At 38.6% G+C, this 14,912-nt stretch overlaps 2 protein-coding genes across 4 annotated transcripts in view; both read right to left on the reverse strand.

Annotated features, from left to right (window-relative positions):
• MSANTD4 (Myb/SANT DNA binding domain containing 4 with coiled-coils) overlaps positions 1-14,651 on the reverse strand; it is an 83,157-nt gene extending 68,506 nt beyond the window's left edge. Inside the window, exon 1 of the mRNA XM_014588777.2 lies at positions 14,612-14,651. The gene's annotated coding sequence lies outside the window, so the exon portion shown is untranslated. The remainder of the gene's footprint in view (positions 1-14,611) is intronic.
• Positions 1-14,694, reverse strand: part of KBTBD3 (kelch repeat and BTB domain containing 3) — a 31,453-nt gene extending 16,759 nt beyond the window's left edge. Inside the window, exons 1-2 of one of the 3 annotated variants that reach the window (XM_014588774.2) lie at positions 14,612-14,662; positions 13,895-13,992 (exon numbers count right to left, since the gene is read on the reverse strand). The gene's annotated coding sequence lies outside the window, so the exon portion shown is untranslated. Of the gene's footprint in view, positions 1-12,640; positions 12,677-13,894; positions 13,993-14,611 lie in introns of those variants that run through there. The other 2 variants (XM_006150939.3, XM_006150940.3) reach the window with 2 other exon arrangements.
• Between the last annotated feature and the right edge of the window lie 218 nt (positions 14,695-14,912).

Here is a 14,912-nt window from a genome sequence, read left to right on the forward strand (position 1 = left end):
GGGGGGAGGAGCAGATGGGATGGTGGTTAAGGTGCTGTGCTCCCACATGGCTGACAGTGTTTTAAGCCCTGGGCAGAATAGCTTGAAAACCATGCTGGATGCATGTGCATATGTACCTAAGAGAAGAATAGAAGACAGGGAATTGTGTGGCCATTCTCACCCTAGGGTGTGATTTCTTACTTTCCTTCTCTGTCTCTGGCGAGTATATGCACCCTATGGCAAAAAACAAAACAAAACAAAACAAAAAACAACAAACAAACTATGACACATGGCTTTATAGTATGATTCTGAAGGCAGAGCATAATCAAAACAATGGCTACAAAGAGAAGGAAGTGGTTCAGTCAAAGTAAAAGCAGACTAGTCAAGAGCAAAAGTAATGATAACAGTTTTCTTTCTGGAGGGCCAAAGAATAGTAACTGATTATTATTATTTTAATTTTTTTAAAGAATTATTTTATTTAACTTCATTTATTTATTTATTTGACTAGAGAGGGACAGAGAGAGAGAGCGAGCGAGCGAGCGAAAGGAGAAATGAGCCACCACGTCCAGGACTCGAACTGCAGTTGGCCATGTGGGATTCCAGTGCTTTTAACCACCATGCCACCTGCCAATCCCTATTTTGAGGTTTTTGTAATAGGGCATGTGTGCTTGCCAGAGAGAGACAGACAAAGACAGTGAGAGGGGAAGTGAGACATCATCCCCCCACCCAGGGGAGATGGCTACACCACAATTTCTTCTCCTCCTCGGATTTTGGGCATGTACACACATGCACCCAGTATGATTTTTAAGTTACCAGGTCCAGGACTTGAACTGTGGTTGGCCATGTGGGAGTCCAGCATCCCAACAACTACGTCACCTGTTGGTAGTGGTGTTGTAGAGTGCCACCAAATGAACGACCACCAAAGCCAGATTAAGTTTAAAGAGAGTCTTTATTAGCTGGCCAGCAACTACAGTCTGAGGCTTAGGGGGCTGGGGAAGACCAAGAGTCAGAACTGTAGCCCTGACCAAAGTATGAGTAGTCTTTTTATAGGGGGTCAGTTACCAGGGGTTTCTATGCGGGCAGTTACAGAAGAGTTGCCAGGAGAGCCTTCAGAGACTCTGTCCAGATTATCATGTTTTGGGAAAATTAGCTCAAGCTTTAGCAGAAAAACACCCAAAACAGCTTCATGAGAGAGTCCTTATCTACCACGATAATGCTTCTGCTCTTTCTTCTCATTAAACAAGGATAATTTTGCAAGAGTTTTGAAAGGATATCATTAGGCTTCTACCTTAAAGCTCTCATTTGGCTGCTTCTGACTTCTTTTTGTTTTCTAATCTTAAAAAATCTTTAAAGGGCACCCATTTTTCATCAGTTAATAAAGTAAAAAGGAGTGTATGAACATGCTTAAATTCCTAGGAGTCTTAGCTCTTTATGTATAGATTAAATAGTTGGTATTAGGGCCAGCAGGTGGTGTAGTGGTTAGGGCACTGGATTGTGGGCACACGTGCACATGCCTCTGGCATGAGTTTTAAGCCACCAGATCCAAGACTTGAATTGTGGTAAACCATGTGGGAGTCCAGCTTCATAACAATTACAACATCTGCTGGTCCCTATTCCTGCTTTATCTGAACTTATACTCACATAGTGTATCTTTTTCTGTCCCTTTACTTTTAACACACTTATCATAACTGAAGTCAATCAAGTGGCTGGTCACAGTTCCAGTCCTTGAAACTCAGGCTGGGCATGTGTGCACACATTCCCAAAATCCTGAGAGGAGACGGAATTGTGGCATGGCCATCCTCCCGGGGGAGGGGGAGTAATTTCTTGCTTTCTGTCTCTCTGATAAGTACACAAGCCCTATATAAAAAATCTCTGGGAAAAAAAGTTAAAAAAAAATAGTTGGTATCATTGCTTACAAAAAATATAAATAGTTGATATCATTTATAAAAAAAATCTTGAGTTGATGGTGCTTATGTTGAAGTTTATATTTTTATTATTTTTTTATTGTCAGAGAGTATGTGTACTCACTGGAGATATATCGCAATACTTTTTCCTCCATTTCCTCATCCTGTCAGAATTTTAGTCATATATACATGTGTCAGTGTATTTCAAGCTACTTGAGCCAGGATTCAAACTATAGTAGGTGACATGAGACCCAGATCCCTATGCTGAACTTAACTGCTACACTCTGGGTTGGCTCTATTAATTTGGCTTTTTCCAAAAACTTTAAAGTCCCCTAATACGGCAATTGCTAACTTTTGCTGTAATTTTTAGCAAAAATTTTAAAGTAATTAAAGAATTACTTTAATTCTTACAGAAATAATCCCTGTAGAAAAGAAAAAGATTTCTGTTTCTAATAAAGTATAATATATGTGCTTTTCCTATTTTTCCTGACAAGTACGACAAAAATTTTGGAGATTTCTCTGTATATGTCTGCCTCTCTGTCTAATGAACTATCACAAATACAGAGAGACTGTGAAGAGTAAAGACAGCAAAGCAGACTGACTAGTAAACTTGAAATATAAGGAACAACATGGTGGTGAGCTCTCTGAGTTTTCTTTTCACCTCACATATTCCACATACTGAAAAATATGGCAACCCCGGAATACCAGTAAATGCACACATAAAGAACTCCAAGGAAAACCTGCTGTCTTTAGCCACAGGACTAGGAAAGGAGCAATGTAGTGAGACAGAAATGTACTAGGCAATGAACACTCCACTACAGATGAATACAACAACAAAAAAATTGATTCTATACCCACTCATGTCTGCAAAGGGGCAATGGAGAGAGTCTAAAGTTTCACCCATGATAGGCTGTAATGAAGCACTTCAACCTTTCTTCTCTCTTCACCTCCTGGAATGGTAGGAGAAGGCTGAACAATAATTGAAAAAAATCTAAGGAGAGAACACTCTCAGTCACTATAGCTAAACCAAAATGGAATTGTAAGGTCCACATAGATTACTGGAAGATAGAAAAGATAAAACAGAAAAAAAAATAAAGAAAGAAAAAAAAAAAAAACAGAAAAAAGAAAGGTAGAGTTGGGTACTAAGATATCAATAATTGAACTAAATGTAAATGATCTAAATACAATAATAAAAGATAGAGATTACCAGAGTAGATTAAAAAAGTGACCCAACTTTATGCTTGTACAAGTAACTGACTTCAGTTACGATAAGTGTGTTGAAAGTAAAGGGACAGAAAATTATAAACTATGTAAATATTAGTTAAGATAAAGCAGGAATAGGGACCAGCAGATGGTATAATGGTTATGTTGCTGGACTCCCACATGGTTGACCACAGTTCAAGTCTCAGATCTGGTGGCTTAAAACTCATGCCGGGTACATGTGCATGTGTGCCCACAATCCCAAGAGGTAAATGGAGGAGAGGGAATTACCCTGTGGCCATTCCCCTGGAGGGTGATGTCTCTCTGGTGAGCACACATGTCCTATAGTAAATTTCTCTGTCTCAAAAAAAAAAAAAAAAAGAAAAGAAAAGAGGCACTGGACTGCCACATGGTTGACTCCATGGTTCAATTCCTGGTTTGAAAATCACACCAGACACATGTTGCATGCATGCCCAAAATCTTGAGAAGAGAATGAAGGCAAAGAGGCGGCAGCATGGCTATCCTCTCTGGGGGGTAATTTTCTCACTCTCTGCCTCTTTTCAACAAGTACATGCACCCTATGGCAAAAACTTAAATAAGTAAATAAATAAAACCTGATTAAAACTGAAAAGAAAAATAGAATAATCTACTATACTAGTGGAGATCTTAGCACCTCTAACTCTAAAATTCCAGAACAAGACAAAAATTCAGCAAAAACATAGAACTGTGTAACAGCATCGAATGATAGAATCTAGTTAGTGTTTATAACAAAGTCTACCTAACAACACCAGAATACGTATTTTCTTAAAGTCCCCACATCCTCATTGACCAGATCCTGCTCCATAAACATACCTCAAATGATATAAAAGAACCAAAATTACATAGATTATGGGCATAATGACATAAACTAGAAATCAATAACAAAAACCTCCAAGCACTTGGAACCTAAAAAACACACTTGGGTTTTTAACACCCTTAACCAAAATAATCTATGGGTCAAAGAGAAAGTCTCGAGGGTAATGAAAATAAATACAGCTGGGGAAAAATGACAGTGCAACATATCAAACTGTGAGGGATGCAACTAAAACAATGCTAACAAAGAAATATACAACACTAAGTGCTTACATCACTAACCCAATATGAAATACGTATAACTTAAATAGCCATTTAACAAGGAAATAAAATTTGCCAACAATTTAAAGGAGAATTAATAAGAATTCTATATAAGTTCTTTCAGAAAATAAAGGAAAAGGGATTACTTCTCAACTACATTTTATGAAGCCAGAATTATTGTGGTACTATAGACAAAGACAGTCCTAAAATGAAGTTAAAACAACAAAAACTACAGCTACATATCAATATCTTTCATAAATATAGATACAAAAATTCTTAACAAGATATTAACAAAAAAATTCAGCAATAATATCATCGAAATTTTACACTGTGACCTAAGTTTATCCAGAGATTTAATGGTGGTTCAATACTTGAATGTCAACCAATGTAATCTACCATATTAACAAGCTAAAGAAAAAAAATTACACAATGATTATCAACTGATACAGAAAAGGCACTATATTATATGATTTCTTCTATATAACATTTTTTAAATAATAAAATTATAGACATAGAAAACAGATTTAGGGCCAGCAGATGGCCTAGAAATTATGTTGCTGGACTCCCACATGACAGACCACGGTTTGAGTCTTGCACCAGTGGCTTGCAAATCACATTGGGCACATGCGTGTGTGTGCCCAAGATCCCGGGAGGAGAACAGAGGAAAAGGACTGTAACATGGCCATCCCCCACTAGGGGGTTATTTCTCATATTCCCTTCCACTGTGTCTCTCTTTGTCTTTCTTCCTCAGAAAGTGCACGTGCCATAAGGCAAAAACTTCTTTAAAAAAAAAAAAGGAAAACAGATTAGTGATTCCCAGGGGCTAAAGATGGTAGAGGGTGGGGGAGAAGAAAGGTGAGTATGCACAAGGGAGACCTTTGTAATGATCTCATAATCTGTATCTTCATTGGGATGATGTTTACAGGAATGTACATTTGTGAGAAAATGACATTGAACTCCACACACACACTGTACTCATGTCAAATTCCTGATTTTGATTTTGTACTATGGCTATATAAGATGTAACTATTGGGGGATACTGGGTGAAGGGTACATGAGAATTTTCTCATACTATTTTTCCAACTTCCTTCCTTCGTATTTATAATAATTTCTAAATAAAAATTAAAAGATAAAATATCAATTAACTTCAGAAAATGTTTTGATATTTTACTTTTCTCTTGCTCAAAACACTTGAGAGCAGCAGGTGGCCTGGTGGTTGAGACCGCTAGACTCCCATGTGGCTGACCATGGTTCGAGTCCAGGACCTGACAGCTTGCTTTCTTACTTTTCCTCTCTCTTTCTGTCTCTCTGGTGAACACACATACCCTACAGCAAATTTTTAAAATTAAAAAAAAATAAAATAATTCTTCAAAAAAGAACACTTAGTAAATGCAAAGAAAACATTGTTTTATTTTTGGTATGAAGGAACTCTTTGGTATTTTAAAATAAGTAGAATAAAACAAAACGGCAAAAGGTAACCAGCTAGAGATGTTCGAAAGTATAAAAACCATATTTCTGATAGTGGTATAGGTGTGGAGAATATAAACTTTAAAAACCCCAACTATAAATTTTTAACTCACCTCACTGTGATTAAAAACATGTATGTAATTTAGATTTTGTATTGGACTAGGTCAGCTATCGAAGATCATGACTCATGAATAACAACTGAGCTCAATAAAGTAGTTTTTATTTGTTTGTTTGTTTTTGTTTTTGAGAGATTTTTCTATCCGATACATGTGCTTGCTGGAGAGACAGAAAGTGTAAAATCATCCCTCAAGGCATGGCCATGCCGCAATCCCTTCTCCTTCATTCTCCTCTCAGGATTTTGGGCACATATGCACATGCGCCTGGTGTGAGTTTGAGGCTGCTGGGTCTGGGACTTGAACTGTGGTTAACTATCCAGTGATGTAATAATTGTGCTATCAGCTGTCCCAGCATAGAGTAATTTTTATAAGTGGTAACAAAAACAACATTTACTAGGAATTTTCAAGTATCCTAAAATATTAAATTCATATATAGTTACTTTTATAAAGTTAAAGAAAAATCTGTCATGTATATTCTACACAGACTGACAAATCCAAGAAGCTAAAATTTTCTATTTAAAAAAACTAGGTCGAGGGACCAGCAGTTAGCGTAATGGCTATGTCACTCGACTCCCATGTAGTCGACCGCGGTTCGAGTCCCGGACCCGGTGGCTTAAACTCACGCCAGGTGCGTGTGCGTGCGTGCCCAAGATCCCGAGAGGAGAATGGAGGGGAGGAAAAAAAATAAATAAATAAATAAATAAATAAATAAATAAATAAATAAATAAATAAATAAATAAATAAATAAATAAATAAATAAATAAATAAATAAATAAATAAACCTCTCAATAAATAAATAAATAAATAAATAAATAAATAAAAACTGGGTCGAGGGACCGGCAGGTGGCATGGTTGTTAGAGGTGCTGGACTCTCACATGGCCAGTCATGGTTCTAGTCCTGGACCTGGTTGCTTGCTTTTTCACTTTCCTCTCTTGCACGCATGTGCTCACTCATTCTCTTGTTCTGTCCCTCTCTGGTCAAGTAAAAGAAAAAAGCAAGAAAGCAAACAAGTGAGCTAGCTAAATAAAATAATTTTTAAAATAATAACAATAAAAAACTGGGTTGAGTGAAGCTTTACTTGTAAAAATGTGTTTTGGAAATAAGAAAGAACATGGAGGTCAGCTGATGGTGTGGTGCTTAAGGCAGCTGGATCCCATATAGCTAACTGCATGGGTCAAGTCCCAGAGCACACACTGAAAAATGCACCAGACATGTGTGCGTGCATGCCCCAAATTCCAAAGTAAGCATAGAAGATGGGATTGCAGCAATGGCTATCTCTTATGAGAGGCATTTCCTCACTTTCTTTTTCTCTGTCTGTCTCTCTCTGAGGAATATGCCCACCCTCTAGCAAATTTAAAAAATAATGATAAGAAGGTAGGACATAGAATTTTGAGCTGGAGAAAGAGATTCTCTGAAGCTTTGGCTTCCTCATCTGTAAAGTGGCCACATCCACTACAATGGACTGTTGTGATACTTAAATGATATCGTGAATATTAGATTAATATTGGCAAGTGATATATAAATACTAATGATTAAAATCAGTAACATTGCTTTTTTAAAGAATTATTTATTCAATTTTATTTATTAATTTATTTATTTTAACTTGACCAAAGAGAAACACATAGAGAGAGAGTGAGAGAGGGAAAGTGAGAAAGCAAGCCAATAGGTCCAGGATTTGAACTGTGGTCAGCCACATGGGAGTGTCCAGGACCTAACCATCACGCCACCTGCTGGTCCCCAAAATCAGTAACATTGTTAACTGCTAAACAACTTTTAATTCATTTTTTATTTTAAGAGGTTTTATTTTATTTTATTTTATTTTTGCTATAGGGCACATGCGCTCACCAGAAAGACAGAGAGAGGCAGAGAGATAGAAAGCGAGAAATCACCCCCCTCCCCCCTGGGGGGATGGCCATGCTGCAATCTCTTCTTCTTCATTCTTCTCTCAGGATCTTAAGCATGCACGCGCAGCATGAGTTTAAGCCACTGGGTTTAGGACTCGAACCACGGTCAACTACATGGGAGTTCAGCAACATAGCCATTAGGCTAACTGCTGGTCCCAACAACTCTTAATTCTTAACAAAAGATTGGTAGGCAGTTATTTTTCTCAAAATATCCTTTAAACTAAATCATGCTTTTCTTTTTTTTTTTTAATTTTGTTTAAGAATTATTTTATGTAACATTATTTATTTACTCATTTATTTCATTTTAATTTGACCAGATTGGGACAGAGAGAGAGAGAGAAAGTGAGAAAGCAAGTCTCCAGGTATGGGATTCGAACTATGGTCGGCCATGTGGGAGTCCAGCGCCCTTAATCACCACGTCACCTGCCGGCCCTGATTTTTCATTGATTTTAAGACACAATTTTTTTCTCACTTAACGTGAAATTCACAAGCATCTTATTATTGCTTTGGTCAGGTAGTGATCATGACACGTGCATTAAATTTGAAGACTGGATATCGTCTTGAAAGAATATTAAAGATAACAAGGGATACTTAGGTAAAAAAAATGACATATCACTACTGCTCTAAACAGAGAATGATATTACATTTGATAAAATGCGAATATACAACCTTTAAGTTGAAACTGAATCAAAAGAGGTACACTTTGAATGTTTGTTTTAGGAGTACCTCAGCCAATTAATTTCACTTATTTTTAAAAATATATGTATGAGGGTGTCATAAGATTTTTTTTTTTCAAAAAAGTGGCTCTGCATAAATATGATACCTTCCAAATGGTAAAGAGTTGTGTCATAGTTGCCTTTATTATTATTATTACTTAGTAGTACATAAAATAGTAGTATATTTTATGGGACCAAAAGGTGGCTGGACCAGCAGATGGTTACCTCTGGACTCCCACGTGTTTGACCATGGTTCAACTCCCAGACTTGGTGGCTTAAAATTCACACCAGGTATATGTGCATATGTGCCCAGAGTCATGAAAGGAGAGTGGAGGAGGGAGGATTACAGCATGGCCATCCCCTCCAGGAGGTGATTTTTTGCTTTCTGTCTCCCTGTCTCCTTCTCTCTGGTGAGCACACACACCCCATAGCAAACATATCTCTCTCTCTCAAAAAATGTTTTATAAGACTATTTGTCAGCTTTAATGAAGTACCTTCCTGCTTAAAGTACTGGATTGATTTTCAAAATTATTTTGTATTTTGTCTTTTAGGGTCTTCCACTAAATTTGATTTAAATAATTGAATCGGGGCCAGCAGCAGGTGTAGCAGTAAAGGCACTGGACTCCCATGTGGCTGACGACAGTTCAAATTATGGACCTGGCAGTCTGAAACTCATGCTAGGCATGTGTGTGTGCCTGCCCAAAAAATCCTGACATGACACTGGAGAAGAAGGGATTGTGGTGTGGCCACCTCCCCTGAGGGGTGATTTCTTGCTTTCTATGTCTCTGACTCTGCCTCTCTGGGGAATGCACACACCCTATAGCAAAAAAATCTCTCAAAAAAATTGAATCAATAGAAGTCCAAGAATTATACTTGAGAACCAAGGCTTTGTTATAAAGTAATGACTAAAGAAAAAAACAAAACAAAACAAAAAACAAAAAATGCCGCTTGATAGGCTATTGAACAAAAGCTCTGATTTGGGCTTTGATATCATTGGGCTCTCTCGTGATATTAGTTTAGTCACTGATGTTTCAATATAGAGCATGATTCCGGCCTTTTCTATTGAACATTTATTACAAATGCTAACTATATTACAGATAGTGAATAAGGCACTAGAAAGAGCAAGGAGAATAACAGGCAGACATAGTTCCTACTTTTTGGTGTTTAGTATCTAGTAAAAAAGACTGACAGAAAAAAATTATATGAATATTTTAAGTCCTTACAAATACTGTGAAGAAAAAAATGGAATAATGGAATGAAAATAAACTGGGGGACATTCAATTTCAGATAATAACAATGGTAAGAGTGAATAGTGCTTATTATGTGCTAGTCTCTGTACTCCATGCTTAATATATTCTTTAACTTTGAAAAACAACTATATATGTAGATAGTATTATTATCCCCATTTTATAGACAGGGAAAATAAGGCCTTGAGAATTTAATTTGCCTAAAGTCATAAGGAAAACCAGTAAGTGGGAGCTCAAATGTGAAACCAGGCAGCTTGGCTAGGGAATGATGAGGAGGTAAGGGGTTGATGGGCGAAATAATTTTAAAGCCCTAAAGTAGGACAGGAGTCCTTCAATTTTAGAAAATTAAAGGGGTCAGTGTGGCTGAAGTATAGTTAATGTGAGTAAGTGTTGGAAGATAGGGCTGTAGAAGGTAGGTGCTACCTTTTGCAGGGTCCTATTCACCATAAAAAGCTGGAAGTGCATTAGGAACTGCTGATTACTTTAAATTGGACAGTGATATGATCTCATTTATTTAGGAAAAAAGAAACTTTCCAGCTGATATATGAAGAATGAATGGAAAGATTAAAGAAGTAGAGTCCAGGTGTTTTATTTATTCAGCAAATACTAGAGGGGCCAATTGATGATGTAGCGGTTATGTCGCTGAACTCTCACATGGCTGACTGCAGTTCGATTCCCTGACCCAGTGGCTTGAAACTCACACTATGCATGTGTGCACATGTGCCCAAGATCCCAGGAGCATGGAGGAAGAGACTGCGGCATGGCCATCTTCCCAGGGGGTGATTTCTCACTGTCTCTCTCTCTCTCTCCTGTGAGCACACATGCCCTAAGGCATAAAGCTCTTTAAAAAAGGGAAAATATATACTAAAAAGTGTTGAGAGTAGCCATTATTGTGGCAGGTGACTTTCCAGATACTGGGGGTACTGCTAAACACAATACAAGCAAAGTTCTCCATGCTGTAGTACACTGTAGGATGCTGCACGCACACACGCACACACACACACACACACACACACACACACACCCTACCACCACCACCACTAAGCTTCTCTCCTACATTAACAATTTCTCCCACTCTCTTGGACATTTTCCATCAGCACATAAATTCTATTATCTCTTATCTTTCAACAAATATCAAACAAAAAACTGCCCTTTGACCTTTTATCCTCTTTTAGCTACCATTCTCAGTTCTCATTACCCAACCAGAAAAATCATTTTAAAGAGTGCACTGTGGTAGCTCACCTCTACCAATCCCTCAACCCACTACAGTCAAGTTCCTCTCTTTTTATTCTACTGAAATGGCCCTTGTCAGTGTCATGCACTACCATCTTGTGGTCACATGCTTTTCTCTCATCCTTTTAACCTCTCAGGAACATTTCACAAAGTTACCCCCTTCTGAAACACTCACCTCTTAGTTTCAGTGCCACAATACTCTTCAGGTTTACTAGCTTTCTGGCCTCTCCTCATTTAAATTAGGAGACATTATGACATACTTATTAAGGAAATGAACTTCTAGATTTAGTTCTGCAGAGAGGCTATGCTTACGGGATGGAGTACAGACACTGGAAGAGAACTCTCCCTTTTCTCATGCAGGCTAGAAAACAAATCAGTATTTAAATAGAAAAACAATAGTGATTTAGACTAGAGTGTTTACAGTAGAGATGAAGAGAAATAGATGGATTTAGGCCTATTGTAGAAGTTGAACCAATAGGGCTTTGAGATAGATTGGATAGAGAATGAAGGAAAAGGAGACTATATATACATTCTTCGCTGAGTAACTGGTAGGATTATGGTGCTATTCAATAAGTGATTTGCCTAGTCACACAGATGATTGGTGGTAGGACTGGAAATAGAACGTGAGTCTCTCAGAATATTATTAAGTAACAGAAAAGGATCATGCAAGATGACCATTATAGATAGTACTTATGAACTAGCTTAGCCTCTATTTCTTTAATCCTCTCTCCTGACAAATGCAATAAAAATATTTTAATATAATTTTGAGGTTTACTGAATATAAGTAAATTATTAATTACACATTTACATTTACTTTAAAAAAAAGTTAGGAAAGTAAACACATAGCCTGCATGTAAAAATCAGTGTTACCCCATGAGAATCATACAGTCTATCATAAAAGTCAACTCATAACATTTACTCATCAGAAAAGTCATGGAATATTTTTTGTGTTTATTTTCTATGCAAAAATACATCATGAGTTCTCCAATTCAGTATTTGTAAAAGTTCAGATACCCTTGAAATACTCCCTCAGCAGTTTACATTCTAATTTGCAAGACAACATATGTAAATAATTCTTAATAGACGATGTCATAAGGCAGGACTAGAATAATTGCTAAACTAATTATATAAAAATACATATATATATATATTTTTTTTTTAAAGTACTGTGGAGTAATAGGCTTTAAGAGAAAGTAAAGTTTAAGCCAAGCCTTGAAAGACATGTTAGATTTCTTTTTTTTGCTGTAAGATTTCTGTTTTTTGCTTTAGGGAGTGTGTACTCTCAGGAGACAGAAAGAGAGAGGAAAAGCAGGACGCCCCTTGAGGGGGATGACCATTCTGTTCTTCTCTTGGGATTTTTGGCATGCACAATACACACCTGGCATGTTTTTCAAGCCACTGGGCCCAGGACTAGAACCATGCAGTCGGGCATGTGGGATCCAGCCACCTTAACCACTGCCACTGGCTAGCCCAGATTTTTTTTAATAAGAATTATTTGATTTATTTATTTTATTTGACCAGAGAGGGACACAGTGAGGGAGGGAGGGAGGGAGGGAAGGAAGGAGGTTAGAGAGGGAAGGAGATAAAGAGAAAGTGAGAAAGGAAGTCTCCAGGCCCGGGACTCGAACTGCAGTCAGCCATGTGGGAGTCAGTGCCCTTAACCACCACACCACCTGCTGGTCCCAGATTTTTATTTTAATAATTATTCAATTGTATCTGTCATTATTATTGATATATTTTTATAGGGCCTGTGCACTCACCAGAGAGAGACAGAGAAAGTGAAAATGAGAAAGCAAGTCACCAGGTCCAGGACTTGAACTGCAGTCGGCCACGTGGGAGTCCAACACCTTAACCACGAAGTCAAAGTAAATAGCAAAGATTAAATTAATCCTATAAAGTGTGCTGTCTAGGGTACTGAGCATAGGACTGGAGCTAGGGAGTGAGGAGAGTGAGCTATTTTAGATTGGGTAGACAAAGACATTCTCTTTGGTATAACATCTGAGCTCGAATGTTACGGTGGAATAAGAAATACTACAATGGGAGGAGAGGAGAATGCTTTGGGCAGAGAGAACAAATACAAGTAAATATTGTATTACTTGTCTGTACATCAGGCTCCATAAATGTAATACACAACTTAGTTCAATGGTAAAAGAATGGGATATGAATTCCTAAACCTGAATTTAAATAATCTCACAAATTTTCATTGAGCTCAATTTTGCCATCATAACAATAACTGCTGCACAGAATATATAAAATAATGAGCATAGAAGTGTTTCAGAAATAAATATAACAAAACTATAAAAATCAGTTCATAAGACCGGAAGGAAAGCTATAATGTGGTGTTCAAGTGCATACCTACAAATGGAGATATGAATTACTACTATTACTGATGTGGGTATCAGTAGAGTACCTTTTTACCTGATCTATCCACATTTTCTCTTACTGTAGCTTTTTATTTGCATGCTTTACCTACCTTGCCAACTTTTCTAAGCTCCCTGCAGGTGGTAAATGGATTTTTTTTTTAAGTTGACCGGTTTACCAGAGCGAGAGAGAGAGAGAGAGAGAGAAGAAAAGTCAGAAAGTAAGCGGCCAGGTCTGGGACTCGAACTGTGGCAAACTATGTGGGAGTCCAGCTGCTTTAACTAGCATGCCACCTGCCCCATGGTAAACATACCTTAAATATGGCACCTGACACAGGCTTTTACTAACTATGAGGTAAGTTAATGTATCAAGCCAATAATTCATTTTATTGTCCTTTGAGGGTGAATGTGTATGCTTCTGTGTGTGCCAAAAACCTCACTTTCAAAGAGTTTTACGAGGTTTGCGACATCATGAAGTTAATGGAAGAAAAGTACAGATAGAAATCATTTTAAAGAGGACAAAATAATAATAGTATAACTGTGTTAATTATTATTCTTTTGGCTCATATTCCCTGGAAGAAATGAATAAAGAATAGTCTGAATTCCACAGTAAGGCACTTAATATACCACCAAGTTACCAAGTTGGGCATTTACATTCATCGGCAGACACCAACTTTTCCTTGGACTAAAACCCGCAGGAACTCTGATCACGTGGTCTTTCCCACAACTGTCACCAACAGTACACGAAGCAACTATGTAAAGAGACATACATCAATGACCCTTCATAAAATCTGAGGAAATAATTATGCAAAAACACAGAATATATCTGAAGGGTCACTAAAGTTCTGTTCTTGATTCTGCCGCAGTTGGCACCAATTTGTTATGGAAACTGATGTCTTAACAGTAGAATCCTGTGTTCTCCCTAGGGCCTTAGCTTAGTCTTGGCAATTGCAAAACAGCCGCTGAGTCTCCGCATCGTCACAACAAAGGGTCAGCAATAGCCCAGCTGCTCGCTGCACTAGGATTCAGGCGGAGCCGACGTCCCGCACTGGGAGCAATGACTTAGCTCGGCCTGGTCTGTCGGTTTCAAAGTGGGCAGCTGCTAAGAGTAGGGGGAGTTGCGGATGAGGGTCTTAACCAGCTGGGACTAGGGGGAGAAAAGACAACGGGGGGTCACGTTGCACAGCTCCAGGGGGCCACACGGTCCCCTCCTAGCTATAGAAACCTCTCCCGTCCCCGAACGCGAAAAAAGCAACCGAAGCAGCGGACGCCAAAAAAATCATCATCTCTGCGGACTGCAGAGGCCAACCCTGGTATCCAGGATAAGGCGCTAGAGTCCCACTCCTCCCTCAGACCCCGGAGCTTACCCACCTGCAACTGCAGTCTTCGCAGTCTCCACCCCGTCTCCCTGCCTCCGGAGAAATGTTTGCGATTGGCCTGCACCGCTGTCCCGTTAGCTCTTTCCCAAGTGTGAGTGGCGTAACTGCCCGGTTCCTTGCCTTAGTCCCTCCCTTTGCTCGCCTCAGGAGCCACGCCCACATGACGTCACGTTGCCGCAGAGCGCAAAGACCAGTCGGTGTCTCCGCCTCCTACCGCTCTCTCCGAAAGGAGGCTGTGCGGTTGGGGCGGGGCAGAGGGCAACGTGCCTTTGACGTACGCGATGCCCGCCCCT

This window comes from Tupaia chinensis, unplaced genomic scaffold (assembly GCF_000334495.1).
Source record: "Tupaia chinensis unplaced genomic scaffold, TupChi_1.0 Scaffold000311_2, whole genome shotgun sequence".
Lineage (NCBI taxonomy): Eukaryota > Metazoa > Chordata > Mammalia > Scandentia > Tupaiidae > Tupaia > Tupaia belangeri.